The sequence below is a fragment of the Chamaea fasciata genome, unplaced genomic scaffold (genome assembly GCF_029207755.1).
Source record: "Chamaea fasciata isolate MVZ Bird 193981 ecotype frontalis unplaced genomic scaffold, bChaFas1.0.hap1 SCAF_2, whole genome shotgun sequence".
NCBI lineage: Eukaryota > Metazoa > Chordata > Aves > Passeriformes > Sylviidae > Chamaea > Chamaea fasciata.
The window spans coordinates 19818221-19844198 of NW_027094087.1; positions in this window are offsets into that span (position 1 = coordinate 19818221).

The following is a 25978-nucleotide window of genomic DNA, read 5'->3' on the forward strand; positions in this document are numbered from 1 at the left end:
GTCTCACCACCTCATTTCCTCCCCACGGCCTACTCTTCCTGCTTTCCACCTCAATCCTACAGCCTATTAGAGACTTTCACAGCTGGAGGGCTGCTGAAAACAGAGAAAATCTGTTTCGTATGGACTGTCAGTGAGATGAAGATAGTTCTCCATAGGTGCCATGTGACATTAACTGGGGAGAGAATGGTGAAAAGCCAAAAAGTACATCCCAGTTCACCAGAACACCCATGTTTGAATAGGTTCAGCTGGAGACTCTTATTCCTAATGCCTTAAGAAAAATTAGGTGGAAAAAAAATACTGCCAGTGAACAAGTAAGGGAGGTTAGAAGGCACTTAGGAAATGAATGGCACTCTCCCTAGCAAAGGATTTCTTTGTGACAGTGAAGGGGCAACAGGTTGTACATTCAGTAGTGTATTACTTAGAAAAATATTTCTTGACCTTGCTGCTTCAGTACAAATGCTTCCCTCCCAACCACCTCTTTCCCAGTGATAATACTATGAAAGATGTGCCCCAAGGGACAAGTTTCTAATAATGTCCTAATTTTGCTTTCCAAGCACTTACAACAACTGCAGGAGCAATTTTAAAATAAAAGAAGTAAATTCATAAGACTCAACCTCTTCTTTATTTGCAGGAAACTTTGGCTGTGCTGAAATTATTGCAAACTGTACCATCACAGAGAAATATATTTAGTTTCTAACTCTCGTTTTCTCACACTGCTGTAAAAAGCACAATACATGGAAACGCCAGACAAGTGATGAGAAGTGTCCTAATTTACTGGGTTTGTACCCTGGCTTCAGTTCAACAACATCTTAAAAGGCCAATCAATATCCAGATACGATTCCAGTAACCCTAATGACATAAAATAGCTATTCGTAATTAGTTATTTTCCACCTACATTGTTTTTTGGTTGGTTCATTGGTTGGGGTTTTTTAAGTGACAACTAAAGCAAAGGTTCAGCCCCTCAAACAAAACAGAAATGAGCTTTTTACCATAAAAACTGTGGATATCAGAAACAAAGAAATATAGCAGTTACATTTTTTCATTCCTGTAGGGGTTCATGAACCCTCTGTTGAAACCTTATGTGCCCCTTACTCCCTTCAAGCTACAGGATGAAGCCTCAGAATTTCAGAGGATGGATGTCCTATTTCTGAAAATAACAAAAGAAACCTCTGCAAACAGCCAAATTCCAGGCTGAGTAAGTATGCCTGAGGTTTTCAGAGGAACAAGACCATGCTTTTACAACAAACCCTTTTCTGTACTTCTGGGATTACTAACACAAAGGGAAATGGTAAAAATGAAAATTAAAGACAGTTCTTCAATTCACTGATCTGTTACCAGAAGAGTCACTGGTGGCGTGTGTACTCTGTAATTATAGAGAATTCAAAGAATATCAAGTTGGTCTAGACTCAAGGTACCAAGGCCATGTACCTAAGCAGACCCTAAAGGCTGAAGCCTGTGTTAGTCCATAGGACACCCCCAGGGAATGAAGTCATTCCTCACTTCTACCCAGAGAATACAACCAAGCTGCTCGTCATCAGACCCTCCCTCTATTTTACCTTCTGGGAAATTGTGTGACCTAGCTTTACTTTATCCTTACTGCCTCTGCTAAAAGGCTACTTCCAGGTTATGTTATTTTTGCTTCAGCATCAAAGAGTGATACATTAGGGTCAGTTTCAGCAATGCTCAGAAGTTGTGTTACCCAAAGCACAAGACACAGTTTTTCTAGGCTCTGGTGTCCTCTCCAGACCCCCTAGATTAAACTACAGGAGAGAGTCCTACACCAGACTTCCCTTCTGCATGGAACTAAATAACTCCCACTGAAACACTTACAAGTTGAATAGTTTTTGATGTAACCAAAAAAAAAAAAAAAATTCCATAAAAAGGATTAGGTCTGTTAAAAATTTTAATACCTAGAGGTTGGCAGTAGCATTATAATGGTGCATTAAAAAGGTATTGATTTGCATGAATGGTGCTCCAGCAGCAGTGAGAAATAAAGCTCTTTATTGCTCAAACCAAAAGTGTGCAAACTTACAAATTTTCCAGCATTTACCCTTAACTATATCACAAAAAGGTCTCAAGCTGGGGACCACTGCAACCTGCCAGAGGTTGAAACAACTTCTAAATCCTGCACTTCTCATAAATGATTATCTCATTCCTTGAACAATGAAGCTGCATGAATTTTGCATGTTACCTCAAGCACTTTACTTTATTCCAAGAATAACAGTTCCATTTCAAAGCACGTTAAGCTGAATCCCCATTTTATCACCCATACAAAATGGCTGCCAAAAGATAAGATAGACAATGAGCACAAGAAACAGATGTTAATACTTAAGGCACCATCCACAAGGAAATCCCGAATTAATTTCAAAGAATATAGCCGTCTGTAAATAAATAAATAAATAAATAAATAAATAAATAAATAAATAAATAAATCCCAAACAAAATTGAACTTTTTGCACCTATTTTAGGTGTCTGTGGAGCATTCCATACAACTGGAAGGACACTCAGTATATATTTAAACCTTTTAGTCTGCATCTTTTAGTTAAGTGAGAGAATTTATCACTGTTGCTGAGATAAGGGCCCTGCTTAGAAATTAGTAGCTCAGTTCACCAAACTATTAGAAACTTGTTCTAACCAGCAGAATCAAACACTTCTTTTGAACAGCACAAAAATGCAAGAACAAAACTGACGGTGCCTGACCCGTGATGGTTTGCATCTGACCCCCATTTTTCACCTCTTCTCTCACTAATCCTGATTTTAATTATCTACAAATTTGTACTTACTCAAGGCTAGCACCTAATTTATCTATGGAAATTCAAATCATCCCATGTTAAAATAAAGTTTCTAAAATAGACAGGTTTGTCAGCCCTTAATGAGATCTTATTATTCATATTAAGTATAGTTGAAAGTGAATTAATAGCAAAATGCTTTCTTTCATTTGCAGGGAACAAGTGGGATGACATAGTTTGCAGATAGCTTTGCAGTGTGGGACCAGCTTGCAGCCAAACCAAAAGGTCTTTCAACCATGCAGAATGCTGCTCTCAGAGACCTGGAGTACATCCCAAACGGTTTTTTCCTAAGACAAAGTCACATAACAAAGCAAAACAACATAAATCTTGAGGATTTGTTCCCAGACCCTGAGAAGGTGAAAGGATTTGAAGGGGCTCATACAAAATTGCATCTTCTCATAATATTGAGCAATAAGAGTTAACTGCATCACCTTGCATTTGAGATTGTCACATGCTAAGCTACTCAAGTGCTCAGTATAAAGAATTCAGAGCAGGGGTGGCCAGTAAACGGGGCAAGTTTACTCTGTCAATGATTAAGTTCTCAAATTCACCTAAGGGATGCTTCAAATTTCGTTCTAAAGAGGACAGAAAAAGTCTAAAACATAAAGGTGTGAAAAGGTACCTAAAGTGACAGCTATGTAATAGTCAGAGGCCTGGACAGCTAAGTGGAAAAACGGGACTAGCATTCATAATGAACTTTGGATCTTCAAGAAAAAGAAAAAAAATAAATAAAATGAAAACAGTAGGGCTGAGAAGGACCAGGAGATCACGCTCCTGCTTTCCAAATCTTGGCAAGTGAACAAGAACTGATAGAAATCAGCAAACCTTCTCTTACTGATTGAACGCGCTTGTCAACACAGAGCCCACCACATCCCTGCCTCGGGAAGCTTGTTCCAGCGGCTCCCTGTCGGGGGCACCAGCACTGGTTTCCTACCCCGACCCTCACACCAGCCCCCGGCTCCTCTTCTGTGCTCGCCCGGCTCTGCTCGCCCGGGGGCTCTGGCGGCGCCGCCGCTCCCGCTCCCGTTCTCGCTCCGGCAGCGGCCCCTGGCGCCCGCCCCGGTCCCGGGAGCCGCTCCCGGCAGGGCCCCGGCCCCCGCAGCCCGGCAGGGCTCAGCAGGGCGGGCAGCGGGGCAGGAAGCGCAGCCGAGCCCCTCCAGCTCCGACAGCAGGCAAGGAGCGCCCCTCAACAGCGGCGCTCGCAAGCTCGGCAGCTGGGAAAGGGCAGAGAGCAGCAGAAGGCAACTGTGCGGGAAAAGGATGGATTGCAGAGTGTAGAGGTGTTTTCTCTTAATGGTGCGGGGGAAGGAATATCCAACAAGTTTTTAAAATTATGAAAGATGGAGACAGCGCTCAAATAAAAAATTATAGAGGCAGCCCAAATAACAGGGGGGTCGTGGGTTTCTGGTGCCACTCTCGACAAGTGCTTACTCTGTTCTTGAAGACCTCCAATTGCTGAGTGTGCTCTCTGAGCCCCGCTTCCAATCCTTTCCATCTTAATCACCACAGATTTCCCCGAACACTTTGCCTAAACCAATGGCAGAAATTTCTAGTCCATCGTGTCTCGTTGTACCCACCACAGAGACAGGGAACAGATCATTGCCCTCCTCTACAACACTACAGAGGAATACCATTTTCTGAGCCAAACACCATCAGTTTGCTCCAACCTGTCACGGGCTGTGTTTGCCAGATGGCTGAGCTCTCTGATGGTGCTCTCTGCTGGGGCCTCCCCAGGAGATCACATCTTTCCTGAACACCCCATACAGAATAGCTCACAGAACTCCAGCAGTGCCAGGACAGCAATGTGAAGCAGTATGTCTGCTCAGCACATCTGATTGACTGTAATCCTGTCTACTATTCACTTTAGTAACGTATCAGCCTCTTTTCATTTGTCACAACACTACTGATACATGTACTACTTGTGATAAATTACCAATCCCTACCTTTTCTTTTGTAGCAGTGACCAGATTTACTCCCCTCCCTGAGTTATACCCACTGAGTTACTCCCCCATCCTGCTTCTGTGCAATTCATTGGTCCTGCTTAAGTGAAGTATCTCATACTTGTTCTGCTGAGTTATATTTTTCTTCTTTCCTTCTATTCTATGCTATTTCCCTCTATTACACACAATTTTTCTGTTTTCTCAAGCTATTTGTCGTTTCCAAGCTACCTGCAGTTCTTTTGAGCCCAGGAAATTTAACATCCAGCACCGGTACACTCAATGACCATCTTCTGTAACTTCTCAGCAGTAGAGGCTCCAGAACACACTTTCCAGGTTCACTTAGTTCTCCCATTTTGGTGGCAAACCACTGAAAATTGTGTGAATTTCATTTCCATTCACCTCTGCACCTGTTGTGTTGCTGTCTTCATCTAAAAAACACTTCTCTGGCTCAGAGAGTTCATTCTGTCTTCACCGAGATGGCACACACAATCTCAAGGTCCTTCTCCACCTTTTGTAACCTCCACTCCTACAATGGTCCTGTACAAACATGCTGTGCAGGGAGAGCTAGAACAAAGGAGTCACCCTGATGGCTTCTGGAAACAGTGAATACTCAGGGAAGTTCCGTTGCCTTAAAAATTTTATTGACAATAGCTCCAATGCTCCTTGCCTCAGTGCCAAACCCCTGCTAGTAATCTGTACTTTGCTAGAAATTGCCAGTATTGTTTTTTCCAGTCAACAGTGCCTGAATTTACAGATACGCCTCACAAACAAAAGAACTTACCTAAGACAGATTTCTTGCATCTTGTATGCCAGGCTACAGGGACAGATATCATCATTGTTAAATACTGTGGCACACTGACATCTCTGCAAGGTGCCATATCAGCTTGTTGTCTCAAGCCAAGCTAACATGGAAAACAGATTTTTGATGAGAAGAAGCTCACGTCGAGGTACTGCAGCACATGAGCAACACAGGCACACAGCTCTCACTGCTACAATGATTACATTCACCCACAATAATGAAAAATCGTAACGGACCACATGGGTAGAGCCCAGTTTCCCTGAGCTTCAACAGGAAAGCTAGCTAAGCTTCTGAGAGCATTCAAGGAATGTATTTCAAGGCCAGGGTCCAAAATGAGGGGAACAAAGATGGGAATATTACTTCAGAAATATTCCCAAAAACAATATTGCAAAGGTCACTCAATACTCCATTCAATCCACAACAAGTCAGCAGCTCCTCCCTCCTCTCCAGCTGATGGCCACTCTAACAGAAGCATAAAGGTGAGCTCAAAGAATTAAAATCTTAAGACTTTTTGTGACAAAGCAATGGTTTCAGTGTGATTTCACTTGCTTAGCCTGGAGTGGTCCAGCTCTTGGAACAGTTACTGAATGCAAAACACAGCCAAGCACCCCTGGATGTATGGATCCTTGTGACCAGCCCAGCTTCCAAGAGAAGTGCCTAACTGCCAGCTAATGTACTGTGGGATCTGCCTTCTGTCCTTTCTGCTGATCTGCTACCCTAAGCACAACATTTTGGAATCCTTCATGCAAACTAAAATTCGAATCCAGGTATTTCTTGTGCCAAGAAGTGCTGCCACCACTGCAGATGTCATTCTCTCAAAATTGTAAGTATTTTAAGCAAAACAGATCAAGATCAACCTTAAAAGACTGCAGGTGACATCTGGGGAGATCCTTTAAGCAACAGATACCACTCTGAGACAGCTCTTTTTTCTACTCTCTATCCAAGTCAAACCTACAAGTTTGAACTCTACATTTCTCATACGACCATTTTTGTATTGGGATTCTCTGTTTGCTCCTACACACTGGTACTGTGACAGCCTCAAGTATCAAACCAATTTGGATCAGGAAACAAGTAACACAAAGGCACTACTGTGACTCACCATATTTCATTTGGCTAGAAGTACTTGACTATTTTGACTTGACAGTGCTGCAAAATATCAGGAGCCGGATGAAACTTTTTGTTATTTAAAACAAATATGTGAAGGGGAAATATACCCTCCCAGCTGCCTGTCTGGTGCTCTAGAGGTCAACAGGGTGGGTGGTAAACACAAAGAAAAAGCACACATCCTGCTACCCTTCTGCTAAAAGCAAAATCCATTTTGAGCTCATTTTCAAGGCAGCAAGTACTACATCCACAACTTAGAGTTATTTGGCTACACACAGGTTCACTGAGCTGTGTATTACTGCTCAATATGCCTAATAAACCCCATTATATAGAACACTGTCCTTTTATTCAATTATTATGGTGATTGTGAGAAACCACTACCAGAAACATGACTGCAGACAAGATCGGGATATTGGCATGGTTTCTGAAAAGAGTGCAAGTGCACTGTTTAATTGCACATTTTCCAGAGGTTATGTACTACCACCTGCATGTGTATAAAAATACAAAATAAAAATGCTGCTGAAGAAGAGCCGTGTTGCATGGGCAATAGCCTCTTCTCATAGCAGTCTTATTTTGATTGATGTCAGAACACTAGATCCATTGCTGGGAGGGCTTTTAATAACAGTAAAACACACCAACAAATAAAATCAGTCATTATTATATACAGTAAATGGCCTTTTCAGCCTGCTACAATGATTGCATTCACCCACAATAATAAATAATCATAACAGACACCCAGAGCTAGATCCTGGCACATAAGCTAACCATGCAAAACAGGCACATAACTAGCTTCAGCAGCTGGCTGAAGATTTTCCCAGAATAAACCTCACCCTAGAAGCGATGGTAATTCAGAGCTGAAGCCTGCCTCCCACCTTGCAACACATACAGGAGAAGAGCGATGAGGACAAGGTATATTGAGAGTCCTACAGCTTTTGCAATTCTCCCTTTAGCTGCAGCAGCAACAGCCCCTGCTACTCAACAGTCAAAGAACCATTCATGATGTTACTTCATCTCTTTTTCTGTCTGAGGTCTTCTGATCTCATGTATCAAGGCAAAAATTGTTAAATATGAAGTTAGAGCTACTCTGGAAGTAGGTGTCTCCCAGTCTGTATTGGTACCCTGTTTTTCTTTGCTGAAGGCAACCCTGAGCTCAGTCTGGGAACAAGAGCATTCATCATAACCACAGTTAAGAACCCCACGATGGGAAGCAACACCTTCGTTTGAGTTCCTTTGTCAGTATTTACTCAGGACAATAACGGGACACACTGAGAGGACATCATCTTATAATACATTTTTAGTATGCACTTTGTGTTTAAGGATTTTTATCTCTTTACAGTTCACTTTCTTCCAAAGTGTTATTTTTTATCAGCAAAGCATTGAACTCCAACACCTTCGCACACGGTTTGAATATCTCAATTCACTGCCCTCGCTCTTCAACCTCGCAGAAGGATTCAGTGGAGAATGTCTGAAGTTTTCCATCCGAGTCAGAGCACGGGATGCTGGTGCGCCCAGCGGACAGGGCTCTGCCTTCGGTGCTCTTCTGCTGCCATCTGCAGGGCCGGGCTGGGCTGCAGCTCTGATCTCGCTCCTTCCCCTGGCACTCAGCAGAGCCAGTCCAGGGTGCAGACTAGCCTGGACTTGAGCCTTCTGCCAAATACTCTGACAGTCACACCATGTGTTCCTGATCTGCCACGATAAAAGGGATGGTTCGGACCACACACACAAGGTATTTTGTTTTTAAAGAGACCAGCACACAACAACAACAACAGCAACAAAAACCCCTGTCTTTGAAAGCATTCAGTTTTACATGCGCTGGGTTAGAACACTAAGACCTTCTCTGAGTCCCTTATCACACAGCTACTGTGAAAGCAAGTTGTGGGGCAAAAAACAATTGCCAGCTTGGATGCACAGAACCAATCTGCAGGACTCTCTGCCTCTGAAAATTAAAGAGTACTATGTTACCTGGGAAAGGCTGAACAATTTTATTTACATTAATAATGCTTTCAGCTCCACAACCTACAATAAAGTTTGGAATAAGATGATAACCAAATTTCATGCTTCACTGCACAGGCAGATCACCCTTGCAGACAAGGCAACATTGCTCATGCATAGCTCTCCACACTTCATACACTTGTACTACATTTAAAGGTGTTAATTTTATTTCTTTGCCTTTCCCTGAAGCATCCACTCATATAGAAATTAGAATACCAGATGAGAACAAACAAGATCTGAGCTAGCAGAGAAAAGGCAAATGTAACAAAACTTTCTTCAGTTAAAGGACTTCAAAGGTACTATAGCTTCTTGCTGTAAAATAAGTTGTACATCAAGTTTAGGCCTGTGAGGAACAGATAGGCTAGAAAACACTGCTGAAACAAAGGTCTGCTTTCCTGTCTTGTATCCTATTTCCCTATCCTTTCTCTTGCACAGGTCCTTTTCCCAGCCCCAGACGGATGGGTGTTATCCTGCACATGCAGGATAAAGCTGACTCCATCCTGCCTCTCCTGAGCGTGCATTTGCTCACAGAAGGTGATGAGAGCACAGCCTATTCACCAGCTAAAGCAGCTCCATCAGGAAGGCTAGACAGGGAGGCAGTTTTTCCAGTTTGCCAGTTACTGACACTTTTAAGTCAGCCATTTGAATACTTTTTTTCTTTTTCCCAAATGTTGTTGCTTTTTCCACATACGAAGAAAACATGATTCTTTACCATCAACCTCCTAAACTCTGCAGGAATCAGTTAGGGAAGACTTTTGTGGCCAAAATACAGTTTAGCAATTTCACCCGAGCCAGCTTTTGCCAGCCATATCTTTTCAGGGTTATCTGAGACATCACTATTTCCCAGTCTCATTACAAAGAAAAATAACAGCCTGCAGATGTTAACATTAAGATGGTTTCTACTGTATTTTTCAGGTTAACCCCAAAAAGTTATTTTTCTCGGCACAAACTTAAAAAGCAGAGATGAGGGAGATTCTGTCTAAAGAGAAAGCAGCTCTTGAAGAATTTACTGTGCTCTCAAACAGAAAGAAAAAAAAAAAAAGAGAGAGAGAGACAAAAGGTATGCTTTTTCAGAGCATCCTCACCTCACCTTACCTTTCTCCAAGGGTGACTAACCCCACCAGTGAGAGAATCCATGTCCCTATTGGACAAGTACAAAAAAAGTAATTTTAAAAAAAATCAAACTTTTTTTAATATGAAGAAAAGAAGTCAACTGACACGATTAGAAAGCCTTGACAGACAGATACTCAAGAGCCAGTATTTAGAAACACTGTTATGAGTTCTGTGTTACACACTTCTGAAAACTCAAATGTACCCTCATGATGCTTGCAGGCATGTGTTGTTCAGCACAAATCACACAACAGAGACCACTACAAGCAGGTTAAGTTGCAGCAGATAGAAGGGGAATTAAGTTCTTTTTTATTTCCCAGGTTTCTGTCTCTTGCAGGGTGAGGAGGGCTCTCCCTAGCAGCTGAGGTACTGAAATGACACGGGGCTCTGGTGGGGGAAAGGAGGAGCATGAATTGCAGCATGCCTGATTCCCAATTCCCTCAGACTTTCCTGGGCCAGCCTGCAGCTGGCATGACTCAGCTTCACACAAAGTAGCTGCCTAGCTGCAGCATATTAATATATAATCAGTGCCAGTTTCAGCTTTCCTCAGTAGGCCAGGCTGTTATTTGTGCTGTTCAGTGCCACAAACACTTGAGTCACTGCTGAAGCAGGGCCAGATAGCTCAGAGGGAAATAACATCTGAGTCAGGGGCATGATGGATGTCCAGGGAAGGCTCACATTTCACCAGCATAATTTTACAGTTTACTCATGTTTGTGAGTCAGCACCACAGATCAGAAGTACAGAATTGTGAAAGTTTCTTGCTGCAAAGAATGTTTTGTACTTAACAAACCCTAGTAATAGCTTTCTTCAAGGTCAAGACATCTAAGCACCTCAAAGTTGTGGGCAAGCACAGGTGTGAACACATCTGATGCAGGATGCTGTGAAAGGTGGGAAACATACCCCCCAAGCACAAAGACCCCAGAAACTAAAAGCAAAACAGAAATGCCACTTGATTTGCGTTATCTGCTAGATGCTCATACTGCTTGGGATTAAAACGAAAGATAGCAGATAAACAAATAAGATGATTGTTAACATAGTTATTGCTTATCATTTAAATTTGTCCTTCGGGGAATGGATCCTGTTGGGCTAGGGTTTGCTCTCATTGCTATTACACTCAGAGTGAGCAGTTTTGCTTCTGCAGTTCTCTTGTGGAGAACAGTAGAACGTTTTATAGACCAAGTGAGATGGGCTGGAGATTTTGAAATTACATCCCCTGACACCCAAACCAGATGTCTGTTGCTAAGAAAGTACTGCAGATTATAGGAAAATATCTCTGATACATAGAGGGTCAAAGACCCTACAACAGAGCTTGGTAAATTAGAGAAGTAAATATTAATAAATTACAACTACTGTGGTCTAATATTTACTTTGTCCTTGTCTAAACGTTCTCAATTAATGCAGCTTTGACATTACTGAAATCTTCTACTGTATATTTAACAAAACTACCAATGCTCTGGCAGTGAGATCCAATTGTGGCACCAGTTTAAAAAGTTTTCATGTGCCTGATAGTGGCAGCTCTTTCAGTGCAGTACTGATGCCCACAGTATCTGATATTAACAGACCACTAGAGGCCACACTCAGCTCACTTGGTACCTTTGTACCAACAGAGATACGACCTTTCCCATTAAAAGCAGGGCTTAATGACTAGTAGAAGATACAAAGCAGAGGCAGCTCTGGATGCTGCAATATAACACCACTATGCACCTGGGTAAGGTGGCTGAGATCTGAGCAAGAGAAAAACCTTTGCTCGCCCTCACTGTTATCCCACCCCAGGTCCTGACCTACCCTGCCATGCTGAGGGCACTTCCCTTCCCCTAGTCCAGCAAACCCCATGGGTATCCTGTCATCCCCCACAGCAGCCCACTGCCCATAGCAGGGATTCTGGGACAGCCCTGACCTACACTCAGAATTCAGGTAAGACACTCTTCCTTTTAGAGAGGAGCCCTGTTAGAATAAAGCAGGGAAGTGGCCCTAAACATTTGCTTCATTCAAATGGTACTTGAATAGGAGCAAGATTATTGCTCACCATTTTTCCTTGTTTTAGAATAGTTTGAGTTGAAAAGGGCCTTTAAAGACTATCTAATCCAACCCACTCAAAGTAAGAAGTCCCTGAAAAAAAAAGGACTTTTTCAACTAGATCAGGGTGCTCAGAGCCCTGTCCAACCCAACCTCTGATGTTTCCAGGAACAGAGCATCTACCACCTCTCTGGGCAACCTCTTCCAGTGGTTTACCACCCTCATTTTAAAAACTTCTTCCTTACATCTATTCTAAATCAAGCCTCCTTTGTTTAAAACTGTTACCTTTGTCCTATGCTGAAGCCCAGCACATGTTCTGAGGTCACCTTACTGTACCTTTCAGTACCTGAGGGGGCCCACATGACACCTGGAGAGGAACTCCTTACAAGGGCATGTAGTGATAGGACAGTGGCTTTAAACTGAAAAACAGTAGGTTTAGATTAGGTATTAGGAAGAAATTCTTTACGATGAGGGTGGTGGGGCACTGGAACAGGTTACTCAGAGAAGTTGTAGACTCCTCATCTCTAGAAGTGTTCAATGGCAGGTTGAATGAGGGTTTGAAAACCTGGTTCAGTGGAAGGTGTCCCTGCCCATGGCAGGGGGGTTGGAAGAAGATGAACTTTAAGGTCCCTTCTAACCCAGGCCATGCTAAATTACTCTGGTAACAAGATGAGCACCAGCACTGTACTACAATCCATCCCACACAACTTGCTATAAGGTAAAAAAAAGAGGGAAGAGTCTTTTGTCACGTGTGGAGAAACTACTTATATTTGACTTAGCCTGTGGCCCCACCACACTAAACACAGCCAGGGGCTTCAGCATCCAGTGCTAAAGTGGACAAGGCCAAGGCAGCAGAGTCAGGGCAGAGCTGAGCCTCTGCAGAGCTGGAGTTGCTGTGATCGTAGAAGGGGAGAGCATATCTGCTAACCCAAGAGGACAGTGGGCACAGGTGAAAACCCCCTGAGGGCCCATGCACTGACCAGTTATGGAGGTAGCTTGTGGTAGCATGGAGATTCACGGCTTGAACAAGGTCATGGCAATGTGATTCAGACAGAGCATAACAGGAAAGCATAATCAGAGGTTTTTCCTGTCCTTGTATTCCTCTCCAGTCATTCACTATCCATCACTACTGCAAGATCACAAGCTGGACCTTTTGACAAAGCCTAGGGCCCTCCTTTAGCTTTTGTGGAAAGAGCAAAGCCACAAAGTGGACAAGGCCATTCTGGTGCCTACATCCAGGGAGTTCTTTAAATCTCCTGCACCCTTTCCACCACCACAGAAGGCTAAAATAAAGCCTGGATTTAGTTAACAGAATGCAAAAAAAAAAAAAAAAAAAAAAAAAAATCAACTACATGACAGGTGCTGAGAGAAAAATCATTGTTAAAACCTGGTTTCTTTGTGTGGCAGATAATGCTCATAAGAAAGAGCAAGTGCAGAAGTTAATGGGAGACAATGAATGGAAATGACACTTAACATCAGCCATTTCAGCATGCAACAAGGGAAGACTGTTTAATTAAGAAGGTTCTTATTAATCTAAGTTAAAATTTATTATTGGACAAGACATAAATGGACTTATGTTGCCAACACACTCTTACATCCTATAGTTGCATTTTGATCCATCTAACAAGCTTCTGAACATACATTGTAAAGTTAATTAAACAGCAAGTACACAGTTTCTCATTCTGATATTTTCTGTAACATTTCAATTAAAGACTGTCTTGGGCATTTTAAAATCACTATGTGAAGAATTTTGTGTTTTGGTTTGATTAATAATACAATTTGTTTTCATGGAGCATCTTCCAGCATACAGCCTTTATGTTCATTTAAAAAAAATACCCAAGAGTATTCCATAATACTAGATTAAAATATTGTAGAATGTTTTTATTACCAGGGTAAGATACACTATATTGTAGTTATTGCTATAGATTAGGGGTATCTTTTCTCATTAAAAATGTTGGAAGGGTTGAATTGATAATAAATTACAGACAGCTCAAGCACACCAAGGAAAAACATTAGAGTCACAAAATATCCAGATTTTTTTCAAGGATGCTAAAAGCGTTCCATGTCTCACATGTTCATTTACCGACTCCACCTCTTAAGTTTAAAAATCCCATGACAGCCTTGGTATCTCTTATGATAAATATTTAGGCAAAGAGAACAACAGCAGCAAACTAATTCAGTTTCACAAACCACATCGCAGCAGAGCAGTTTTGTGGGGAACAAGCAACATTGCCTGCAAAGCTCACAGTGACTTGTTCAAAAGAGCATGTGCCATGGCAAGGACACAAGAAAAAAGTTTAAAAACATTAAATATATTGTAAGGTGGGAATGAGATAGAAACAGAGCTAGAGAAGGAAAAAGAGAAAGGATGTGTTAAGCAGACAAAATCCTGTGTGCCTCTACCAGAAAACCAGGGTGGGGTTTTTTATACTAAGCTCTCCCTCCAATTAGTTTCCACAGCCAGGATCCATAAGACACCTGCTACCCTTTGTAGTATTACCTGTTTTCACTTATTCTCAAGCCTAACCACTGAGGCATAGTTCCCACAGTCTTTCCCTCAGGTTGGCACATATTTTGCATTTTATAGAGTAGCCCTGCAAGCTTTTCCATCAGCCTCCAGTCCCACAGACCAAATCCACCTGGTGAGGCTGGGCAAGGCCTCACCTGTAGCAAGGCAACCAGGAGGGCTACCAGAAAGTCCCTGGCCCAAGCCCGAACATCTGCTTGCTCTTCTGCTCCAGAGCAGCACAACAAATGCACAGGCATCTTGTTTTCTACCAGTCTCTACCTTCCATATGAGATCCAAAACCTAGGGCCCGTCTAAACAGCTCTTAAAGCCCCACAGTTCCCTCCATACTCCTTTCTTTCCCACATTCCCAAGCTGAGGGAGTATCTCACTCTACATTCTCTCCTGAGCAGGCAGCATTCTTCCAGCACAGTGCCCGCCAGAGTCAAGTGCAGCCCTCCTTCCTGCTGATCCTCACATGCATTGAAGCGGGACCGGTAAAGTCTCATGACACTTCACTAAGCACTGCCTTCCTCCCTGCCTGTCCTCGAACTGGGTAGTAGCAACAGGCACAATCCAGGAAAGTAGGGGTATTCAGCCTGAATTTAGTAGCCACGAAGTTATCCTTAAAGAATGTCTTGATCTTGAATTTCTACCACTTTATCCACTCTTCCCCAAAATGTAAAACCCACAATTCCTGCAGCAATGCAGTCTTACAAATCTTGATTTCTTTGGGCTTGGGGATTTTTTGGTTGTTTTTTTGCAAGAGCAGCTTCACTGTCCTACCATTGCCAGGGTGCTGACCATTTTAGAAGTTTAAGGAAAGAGTAGTTTAGTTCATGCGGGAATCTGACATCATTTCCAGTTCAGTCAAATTTTCCATGGGGCATTTGAGCTGATTAGTCAGTCTGTACTCCATTTCTTGTGATGTGTCTCATTCAAAAATTAGAGATGAAACCTCCCTATTGAGTTCTGTTACACACGGTAGATACTTAGAGGCACACCCCCTAAGACTTTAAATCTTTAAAAACCAGGTAGCAAACCCTGATCTGAATTAGCTAAGGTCTCCTCCTTCCTCCCCTTGAATAAAATTTTTTAAAAAAAATAAAAATAAAAAAAAAAAAAACTAAAATATTTAGCATGTTTTCTTCTTTCCCCAAAATAGATTTAGATATCAGCAACAACAAACATTATAATACTGTCCATTTCTGGCACACCTTTGTACATTGCATGTGATATATCAGTCCTTCCTGCAAGGCATGCTCATAGACAATATTCTGGAGATCATAAAGTATGTTTTATATTCTTTATATATACTTATTTATATAGACAGAATTCTTTTTATATTCTTTATATATACAGAATACTTCATATTCTGGAGAACATAAAGTATGCCTTGCTAGCATGTTTGATGCTATCTTAAGCTGTTGCTTGCTCTGTCCCCACTTAGAAATCAGAGTGAAATGGGGAAGTGACAGTTTAGAAAAACCCTCAACCAGCTCATTATTTTTCTTTCACAACCAAAGGAAGTTTCATTCTGTGGCAAAAAGAGGCGTAAGCCTGTTTGCCTTGTAAGGATGCACTTCACTTCCACATGCCAGGGGTTGGTCTCTATGGCTCTGGTAAAGCTACACAGACGTCAGGAATATTGTGGCCCAAAATGATTAAGGTCATTATAAATGACATTCCACCTTTCACCCATAGAGCTATGCAAAACCCTCTAAAACATTAAGGAATGAATTTCTAATTCTTCAAACCAGGAGAACTGAGAAGGCAGAGCTACAATTAGAGAAAGCATAATCTACCAAAAATTTTCCCTAGCTTTTCCCTAGCTCTATATTTAAGCAGAAGAACCTGTTCTCCCCAGCCACACTTACTTTCTAATCTTCCTCTTTCAGCCATTTATACCCTTTAAAAACACTCAGGAAAATTTATTTAATAGCTCCCAGTAAGTCATACTCCTGACAGTAAAACCTCTACATGCTGGTGAGTACAATTTGTATCCAGCCCAACAACTTCTAACAATGCAGACAGTCTCCTGCTTAAAATTGTACTGAAAGAGCACATAAAACAGCACACACAGTACCTTCACTGTCTTTGTATCAAAACTTCTAAGAACAAGAGCTGAAAAAGCAGTCTGCATGAACAAATGGTCTAGCAAACCTCACACTAAATAGGTATGTGCATATATTACTCCTTATATTTAACCATGTAGAGCCAAAGAAATAAAAGTGTCTTCCCTTTTGGATAAAAGCTGCAGAAAAGTATCTACCATAGAAAGACAGAGCCTGAATTCATGGATCTGCAGTATTAAGTTCAATTAGTCTGATTTTCCTGGATCTACTTTAGATAAAGAAAGCTTTCCCAGGAAACTGCACTTATATTCCAAGTGATAAAGGAGAAGGAATTTAGTGATCGGCTTTAAATTGTCACCTAGATGCAAAAACATTTAACTATCTGTTTTGTACTATGCAAGGTAGATTCCCAAGTAACTCTATTATCATGGATTATGGAATTTTATATCCTATTCCCTACTGAAGTTTTGTCAGAATTCAAGCTACATATTTTAACTAACAAATCTGAACAAGATTAGACATTACTTCTCAATCAAGTCAGATTAAAGATTTCCTGCCACCTAAACACACAGTAAAAAGTTCATAAACACCATTGAGACAGCGTCATAATTATAGTCAATATTTATTTAAACAAATGCCTTCATTTATAGAGCAAGCACTGCATACTTTGGAGCGAGGCATGTGTTTCCTAATAAATGACTTTCCACTTGCTGCTATCAGGCATCCAGACATATGACACTTATTTGTGACTGAGACTTGTTTGGTTTTACAAGGTTGAACAGCTGTGTCATTTGTTTTACATTTTATACTTCCATTTCTTTTTTACCTCTTGTAGTAGTTTGAAGGCAAAACAAATGAGAGGCTTCAAGTTAGAGATACAATTTAATAGGAAAAAAAGAAAAAAGGAAAGAAAGTAAAATAAAATCGATGCAATAATACAAAAGACTACTGACAGAGTCAGAATACAACTTGAGCGTAGTGATGGAAGCAGTCTAGATGAGGTGGTCTTCCTGAAGCAGTGATCCTGTAGAAAGGTCTGGTAGCTCGGGTCCTCTGGGAATCCAGTGGGTAAGCGCTCCTCTGGTGTTCAGAGTCTCAGCTTATATCCAGGCTGGAATGCTTGGTTTCTCTTTCTGGGCGGAGCATCCCACAATGGGATGGTGAGTCATGTGATAAGGCCTGATGGGCCCATTAACAGGAGGTAGTCTAGGAGGGGGTTATCTGTGAGCTGTGTAGCAAAGGTGCTGATGGCCCATTAACAGAAGATAAGCCAGAGTGGAGGAGGCAGGGAGCACTGCCTCACCTGGTTTCAATAGTTCATGAAGATGGTGATAGAATATACTTCAACTCAGGACACCTCTATGAGGTCTTTTTTTAAAACTTCATAAAAAGGAATGTGCCTGTGTATATATATACAAGTGTTTATAAAAACAGGAATACATACAAACATGCACCACTACCCTGTATAATTGTACTTGTGTGCAATTCTACATTTCCTCTGTCTTATAATAAATTTAATATTGCTGCATAATCTCTTATACAATCTGAAACATGACTGAGAGAAATAATTTTCCAACTGTTTATGTTTTTTGCCAAGTTTTTCCACTTTATCTGGATGTACAGATCTTCAAAGAGGAACTCCTCCAAACAGATTCTGTTCCTGCCAGGTTATTTGAGATGCACATCAATAAGCTGCTAGTATCATTGATTAAAGCTACTCTACCCAAGCAATATTTACTTGAGCTTCATGAGCACTTCTGCAAGGTCTTTGAACCCAGTCAGTGTAAGAGGATTCTACTTCAAATAATATTAGACGCTATTCTCAGGTTTCAATTCTTCAAAAATACCACTAGTATTGCTGTAAAAATACTTCCATTTAGGCTGATTTATTAAACAAATCAGCTCAGGTCAGAATTACATGCACAGGTTTGCTCTCCCAGCAGTCACAGAAGACTCCTCTAAGATCCTTAAACAGGATGTTGCTCGTTAACAAAGAACACAGGAAAAACATCACTTCAGCTCTCTTTCCTCCTTGTTCTCACTTCTTTTTTCTTGTTGCGGGTATGTCCTGCCCCTGCATCATCTCTCCTGCTCCTGGTCTTTCAAAAACAAGCTTCACCTCTCCTCTTGCACCCCATATTCTTCCTGTTTGGGAAAAAATGCTGTTTCAGTTTCTTTCCCTCCCTGCAAACCTACTGTCCTCTAACATTGCTGCCCCTCCTTACAAACATCCCTACAGTGGGAAATCACTCCCATCACAGCCTGGCATGCACATGGCAATTTCTTCCTCTCATTTACATTCAAAAGCCAAGCACAGCTAAAAACTGTTCTGCGTGTTAAAAGAGGCTGACTGATCGCTTTAGAAACGTGATCAGTAGTCAGAAAGTAAAAAGATCCCATGACCAATTTAAGACTTCCCATGTCTTCTGGAAAATGAAGATATTGTCACAGGACATCCAGGCAAGGCAAGCAGCTGAGTTTAGCAGTCACAGTTACAGAATATTCTGAGCTGGAAGGATCATTGAGTCCAACTCTTAGCCCTGCACAGGACATCCCCAAGAGTCACACCATGAGCATTGAATTGTGTGTGTTCATGAGCTTTGTTTTTCAGGAATCCCAAACAGAAAGATCTTGAGACAGCAACGATTTTTCAAAAATATTTTTGTACAAGGCAAGCTAAATAAAGTGGCCACATGATGCCAGCATTGTCTGGGAAACATCAGAAAATTCCATTCCTAATCAGAGTATGTGGATTTGTTTCTTTTTCATTCTAACCTTTTTTTTTTAAGTTTTCTTTAGTGTGCACACATCCACCCTTTCACTTCTCATTTTGCTGCAACCTTTTCATCAAGCCTGCTTGGATCACCCCACAAAGATCATGAAGCCCCTACTTTGTATTCTTCCAGTACTACAGAGTTTCATCTTTAAACCTATGCTTAGCCATCTCACGACTCTCACCCCCTACACAACTTGTTTCTCCTTTCTGCTTTGCATACCATGCATCAAGTCAAACTTTCTGCTTTTATGTACAAGGAAACCCCACAGAACGATGCATTGCCACCTCACTACTTGGGTTTGCTTTTAGCATAAGTCTACATTCAGGTTGTTACAAATTTTGACCTGGATTGCAGGAAAGAAGAGAATAAGGAGGGTTGTTTCCCTCCAAAACAGTCCTCCTGCCCACCACTGTTTCTCAGTTTGAAATTGCCTTGCTAGAACATCCAGAGTATATTCTTGTTCCTTTCAATGAGACCTTGCTTTCAGCTTTGAGATGTAGACACACTTTCATCATTTTCCCCTAAATGTTGAAAATCTTCAGATAGAGCATAGAAATAGAACTGTAGAATCATTTAGGTTGGAAAAGACCTTTAAACATCATCAAGTCCAACCATTAGCCCTGCACTGCCAAGTCCACCACTGAACCATATCCCTGAGAGCTGCAACTACACATCTTTTAAATACCTTCAGGAATGATGACTCAACCACTTCCCTGGGCAGCCTGTTCCAGTGGTTGACAACCCTCTTCATCAAGAAATGTTTCCTAATATCCAATCTAAACATCCCCTGGTGCAAATCTAGGCCATTCTCTGTCATCCTATCATTTGTTACTTGGGGGAAGAGGCAAACCTCCACCTTGCTACAGCTTCCTTTCAGGTTGCTGTAATGAGAGATAAGGTCTACAGTACCACTGGATGAACCACACCCTCTTCTTCTAGCAGGCTAAATTTTTCAATAATTTGGTCCCTCTGCTCTGAGACCATAACCTAAAGAATTCTGAAGACACTTTTAAATAGAGGCCCTTTTTAATAAAAATGAAAGAGACTAAGCACTTCTGGTTTCTCCGGTGATATCCAGCACATAGAGACTTCCCCCCAGAGCTTTGTACTTCTGTGTGTATATGTCCACACTTTAATGGACAATATCCACAATTTCTAGGTGGAAGAGTTCTATCTTTCATTTTTTACTGCAATTGCAATACATTGATTGGCAGGCCAATTGCACACACCTTGGCCTACCCAAATAATGCCACTAGGGTCTAAAGCTGTAATTTGAACTCCAGGCAGAACCACACTTGTCTCCCCTCTCACCCCTCAACAAGGCCTTGCTTTGCTTGCCTTCACTTCTCACAGTAGTGCACAGAAACAAAGTAGAAGTAGACCCACACCTGCTCTTCTCAGGAAAAAAACCTAGTAAATCAGAACAGCAGCATTTCAAATCTCACATCTTTTAGAGGAGAAACGCACAACACCCAAGGTCAGACTTATCAGGTACAGACATTTGGCACAAGGATAAATACTTCCCTTTGAAAATCCTCAGCAGAGATTAACTGGAGTCTTTATTGAGCTAGACCTGCCACACAACCCTGGTATTCATCTCTCACCATACCAAGTAAAATATTTCCAATGGCTCACAGCCATGCTGATCTCAAGACTCACATCCTGGCACAACAGAAATTGATCCCTGTTACCTCAGACTCTGAGGAATTGTGTCAATGCAGATTTCAAAAGTACATTCAAATTCCCTTTACAGCAACAGGAGGATGAGTATACACCTCCAAAAGACAAATTTGCCTTTTTCATTTCCTCATTATATCCCCCAGTGCCTTAACAAAAGAAGTGCTTTCAAGGAGGAAGGTGCTAAAGAGAGTTGGCCAACAGTAGCCTCCAGTACTCCCAGCCTGTTAGGCCACCATGCAAGGGCCAAAGGCATCTGTTTGGTGAAAAAGCTAGAGCTTTTACCCAGCTGGATCTCATTTGGTGTTGCCACCAACAATGACCACTCTTGGTCCTAGTACCACATCTATACCTTTAAAAATGCAACCAACACATTATTTTCTATTTCCTCAATTAAAAACCTCCATTCTTTCTACACAGTGGGATGAGCCCATGTTAGAAAATGATCAATACGAAGGCAGATAGAGCCCTTTGTGCAGAGTCCACTCCACAAACTGCACATACAATGAGGTGGAAGAGCTGGGTCAAGTGATGTGAGACAGGAGAGGGCCAAGCCTGGGTACTGCTCATTGTCAGGACGCTCCCCTAAATATCCCAGCAGTACTGGTGAGGTGTAACAGCACAGCTGCTCCTATCTCTTTCAGCCAGGCTGATGAGGACAGGAGTGATGTCCATGCCCTGACCACCACCCCACAGGTGCCAGCTTGCTGCTGAGACTGAATCACAAATCTTGGAGGCTCTGGGTGCCACAGTGCCAGACTACCCATTGATTTCAACTTTACACAGTGTTTTGGAAAGCGTCACAGTTTCCCTGCAGCCTGACCATTTCTCAAAAAAACAAGCCAGCATGCCTAATTTCCACAGTTCTGCAACAGGTATACTTTCCAACAGATGAATGGTATCTGCCCTGGAGGCAGATCTCACCTCCCCTGGAGAGCCACAGTACACAGTTATGCCTGTGTATAAGGCAGTCAATAAAGCCAAAGGACCTTTGTATTCTTGGCCATTGCTCATCATTCCTTCGTATCAGAGTATGCCCAGCAGCTCCTCCACAAATATTTTTTTTTAAGTTAAAAACACAAATGAACTTTCAACACATTCAACTTTCACATGCTGAATGCCCTCTGCCCCAGAGGTATATGCTGTGAAATTGGGGCACTTCCAGGATGATGGGAAGATGACCAGTTTGTTCACGATACAAGAATCCATCACGACTTTATTCACTTCATGACAAACAAGGAATCTTTGCTATTTGATTTACCCAGACATCCTTGATTCAACACTTAAAACATTTGAAACAACTTCATCTTTTAAGAAAACTTTTTACATGCTGGGAAAGGGAGGAGGATGGCTGCTCAGGCAGGCTGGATGATCCTGTTCCACATCAGAAATCTAAAAAAGTGACATAATTGAAGTGTCTGGAGAGTATTACAATCACTTGGGGTTCATTGTCTAGCACTCAGTACCACAAAAAGGAAACTGCCGGTTAAGTAAAGAAAATGGTTTTGCATCAAAAGGTGCATCAGTATAAATACCATCATACACAAGTGTCAGCTTCTGCCTTTTGTTCAGACAATGAAGAGAGCAGGGAGCCTATCTTAAGTGAAAAGTTATATGTTTCTGTCAGAAAGACAGCAAATTTGAAAGTCACAAACCAAAAAATTTGTAACATGTAACATTCTTTGCATGAATTCAGTTATACCTTACAAGATTCATATTTTGTTATTCAAAAAAAAAAATCTCAGAAATGCAAATTAAGGAGTGCAAGAAATTTCAGGCGTTTTTTTATTCCCACTTACTAACATCAATGGTTGAAACAGATAGAGCTCTGCATCTCTGCTTTTTTTTTTTGATTTACCAATCTGTTCCTTTAAGAAAGGAATTTCAAGTAGAATTTCAAGTCTTCAACGAATGCTATATAAAACTTATAAGCTGACAAAGTGCTGATGAGTACTAAGGGGTTCATTTTTACTTCAAGAACAGACGGGAAAATAACAAGAAATTCGTTTTACAGCTGAGATATTTTTGTTATCTGTAAAGCTAAATCATTTAAAATATTTGTATCTTGGCCACAATATGACTTTCAACAGCATTGAAATGGAGAATACTCAGAATGCAGTTCAAGTGTTTCTCTAACAATTACTGTGAGCCAGATAGCAACACATTGTTATAAACTTAAGGTTATGACAAGTGTCTGTCATCCACTACACAGAAGCATGTATTTGATGTGTATCTTTTCATACAGCTCTGTGTCAGCCCGCTATTTGTTCACACCATGTTGACATTGGAAGAGAATTAAGTGCCCCTTACCATATCATGGTATTGCTTCAGTTTCCTGGCAAAGATGCCTCAAAATATCTGCCAAAGCAGCTCTGCAGAGTCTGGAAACTATTTTGCTTCCTTAAGTGACTTGGCAGATCTTTGCCAGCAAAGCCAGAGAACGTAGATATGTCTGTTTGGATTCCTACCAGAGTTCATGGCAGAATTTTTTTATCTTACAGCATGCCAGGAGCTGGGACATTTGTTTGTGAATCACTTAGCACAGCAAGGTCCCAGATCTACAGTGCAGAGTAGCAGCAACATCTAAGAGCAGAGGTTTCCTCTTTATCTGTCCCAAAGTCCACCTGAAGGCACTGCATTATCTGCAGTGGTGGGCTTGACTGAACCACTTGTACAGCCCATGGCCAGCCTACATGAGAGCCAGGAGCTGAGGCTCCTGTCACTGCCAACCCAGCCCTGAGGGTCAGGAACACAAAGTGAGGGAGAAGGGAAGTGGGACACCTTGTATTGTTCGCAGAGGTTATTTGCTGCTTAAAATATTGACTCATGGGGAGTTCCCCATGAAGGCAGATAAGACTGTAAAACCACATGGTCACATAATATTGTAAAAACCCTGAACAAATGCATGACAGAAATTCCTGGGTAACTTTGAGGAAGTTGCTGTGAACACCCCCTCACAAGGGGAGCAGTAACATGCATACCTGCCTTGGCTCTGCCTTCCACCACAATGCCTGTTTACATGGCCACTCCTGGAGAGAGGACAGGGTCCAGACAAACTGCCACAGCTCTTCAGGAGTGCTCACCATGGCACTGCTGGAGATACCCAGAACAGTCTGGCCAATCCTGACCTTCAAGTGAGCTTCCTAAGACCAGCATGCACACAGCGCATGGTCAAGGAAAGGTTTAAACAGTACAGCTACACGAGGCTCCACGTTTAAAAGGGCTCCATCTTTCCCAGATGTATCCAGGCCACAAAGTACCAGCATAGTTTCTCCCTCCACCATGTGCTAGGTAACACAAGCACACACAGAGTACATCTGCTCTCCTTAGAGCTACCTGGACTGATGAGATCATCTGCCACTGAAGAGGGTGTGTTTTCACTCCAGAGCTAAAATCAGATAATGGTTGAGTAAGCACGCAGATCTGTGTATTTAGGTCCCTCAGTATGTTCATCCAGTACTGAAGTATTTTGATTGCCATGCATTAACACAAGGAATGTATGTCTTAGGCATGAATGTGTTGACACTGTTGAAGAGAATTAAGAGGCAGTATTGATTATTCCTGCCAGAATCAATTCTTGTGACTGGCAGTAAATCCAATCAGATTCAAACTGTGACTTGGATAACCCTAAAGCATGACACAGTGATTTCAAACTCAGATAAAATCTGTTTCTATAATTTATATCTCCACTATTTTTGTTACTGTGCTTGCTGGTATAGCCATGTTGCCAGTGTTGCTGGTGCAGGAGCCCCCCAAAAGAGCAAGATACGCTGGGGTAATACTACTACAGCATCACATAGGCATGCCACTTGCTTGTACACCCTCCTACCCACCAGCCATGCAGCAGGCAAACTGGCCAGTCTCAGACTGAGGCAGCCAGAAGGACTTTGTTCACAGTCAGCAGCAGTGGAGTAGTCCAGGTGATGTAAGAAGGATGACACTGTAACCATTTCTTGTGGGTGCAAAGCATTTCTTGTTTCTAGAAACAGGCCTCTCTCTACTTGGTTTGGAGCAGCCAAAGGACACCCCGAGCCAAGAGAGCCCCAGGTATCCATGTGGCTCATGCCTGGCTGGGATTTGAAAGCCATGCAGAGTGTAGAACCAGGCCCCCTCAGTGCCTTGCTGAAATAGCAGTGCTTCCAGGGCCAGCACCAACTCCTGCAAAGCCAGCCAAGGCATCTCTGCATGCACAGCCCCATCACACCTGTAACTAGGCAGGCCTTGTCCTGCATTAGATGTATGACACAGTAATTCATGAACTATGACCTCTTTCCGAAGTGTATGGTTATGAGTAAGCCTACAATATTTAATTTGGAGCGTCTCCAGACCATCACTGGTAAACCTTTCAGTAAGGAGGTAATTCGTGCCTGTTGGAACAGCAAATCCCCCGCCAAGAGCCCCACCAGCACACAGCACAGCACCAGTGGGTATAAAACCAGGCACAACCTGCCAATGCAGCCTTGCAGCCTAGAAAGTCAACCACGTCCTGGGCTTCATCAAAAGTGTGGCCAACAGGTTGAAGCAGCTGGATCTGCCCCTCCATTCCACTCTCATGAGACTCCCTCCTCAGTGCTGCATCCAGCTCTGGGGTCCCAGCATAAGATAGGCCCGGAGGAGGGTCACAGAGATGATGCAAGGCCTGGAACACCTCCCATATGAGAGAGTTGGGGTTATTTAGCTTTTAGGGAAGAGAATGTTCCAGGGAGACCTTATAGCAACAATCTGGTACCCAAAGGGATCCTAAAGAGAAGACTGGAAAGGACTCTTTATAAGGTAATGCAGTGATGGGATAGGGAGTAACAATTTAAAATTGAGAGATGGTGTTTCAGATTAGATGTTAGAAAGAAATTCTTTACTGTGAGGGTGCTGACAACTGAATTGCCCAGAGAAATGATGCATACCTGGAACTGGTTGCTTACAGAAATTATGGATGCCCCAAGCCTGGAAGTGTTCAGGGCCAGACTGAATGAGGCTTTGAGCAACCTGGTCTAGTGGAAGGTGTCTCTGTCTATAGCAGAGGGGCTAGAACTCTCGTTATTGATGTCTAAAGCCCCTTTCAACCCAAAGGGTTCTATGAGTCTATGGCATTTGCTCCTTGTGGAGTGCAAAGGAGGAAGCAGAAGTGCTGACTTGGTCAGGGAAAAAAAAAAAACAAAACTGATGTTGGTCATTTCTTGGTCAAAGACAGAAAT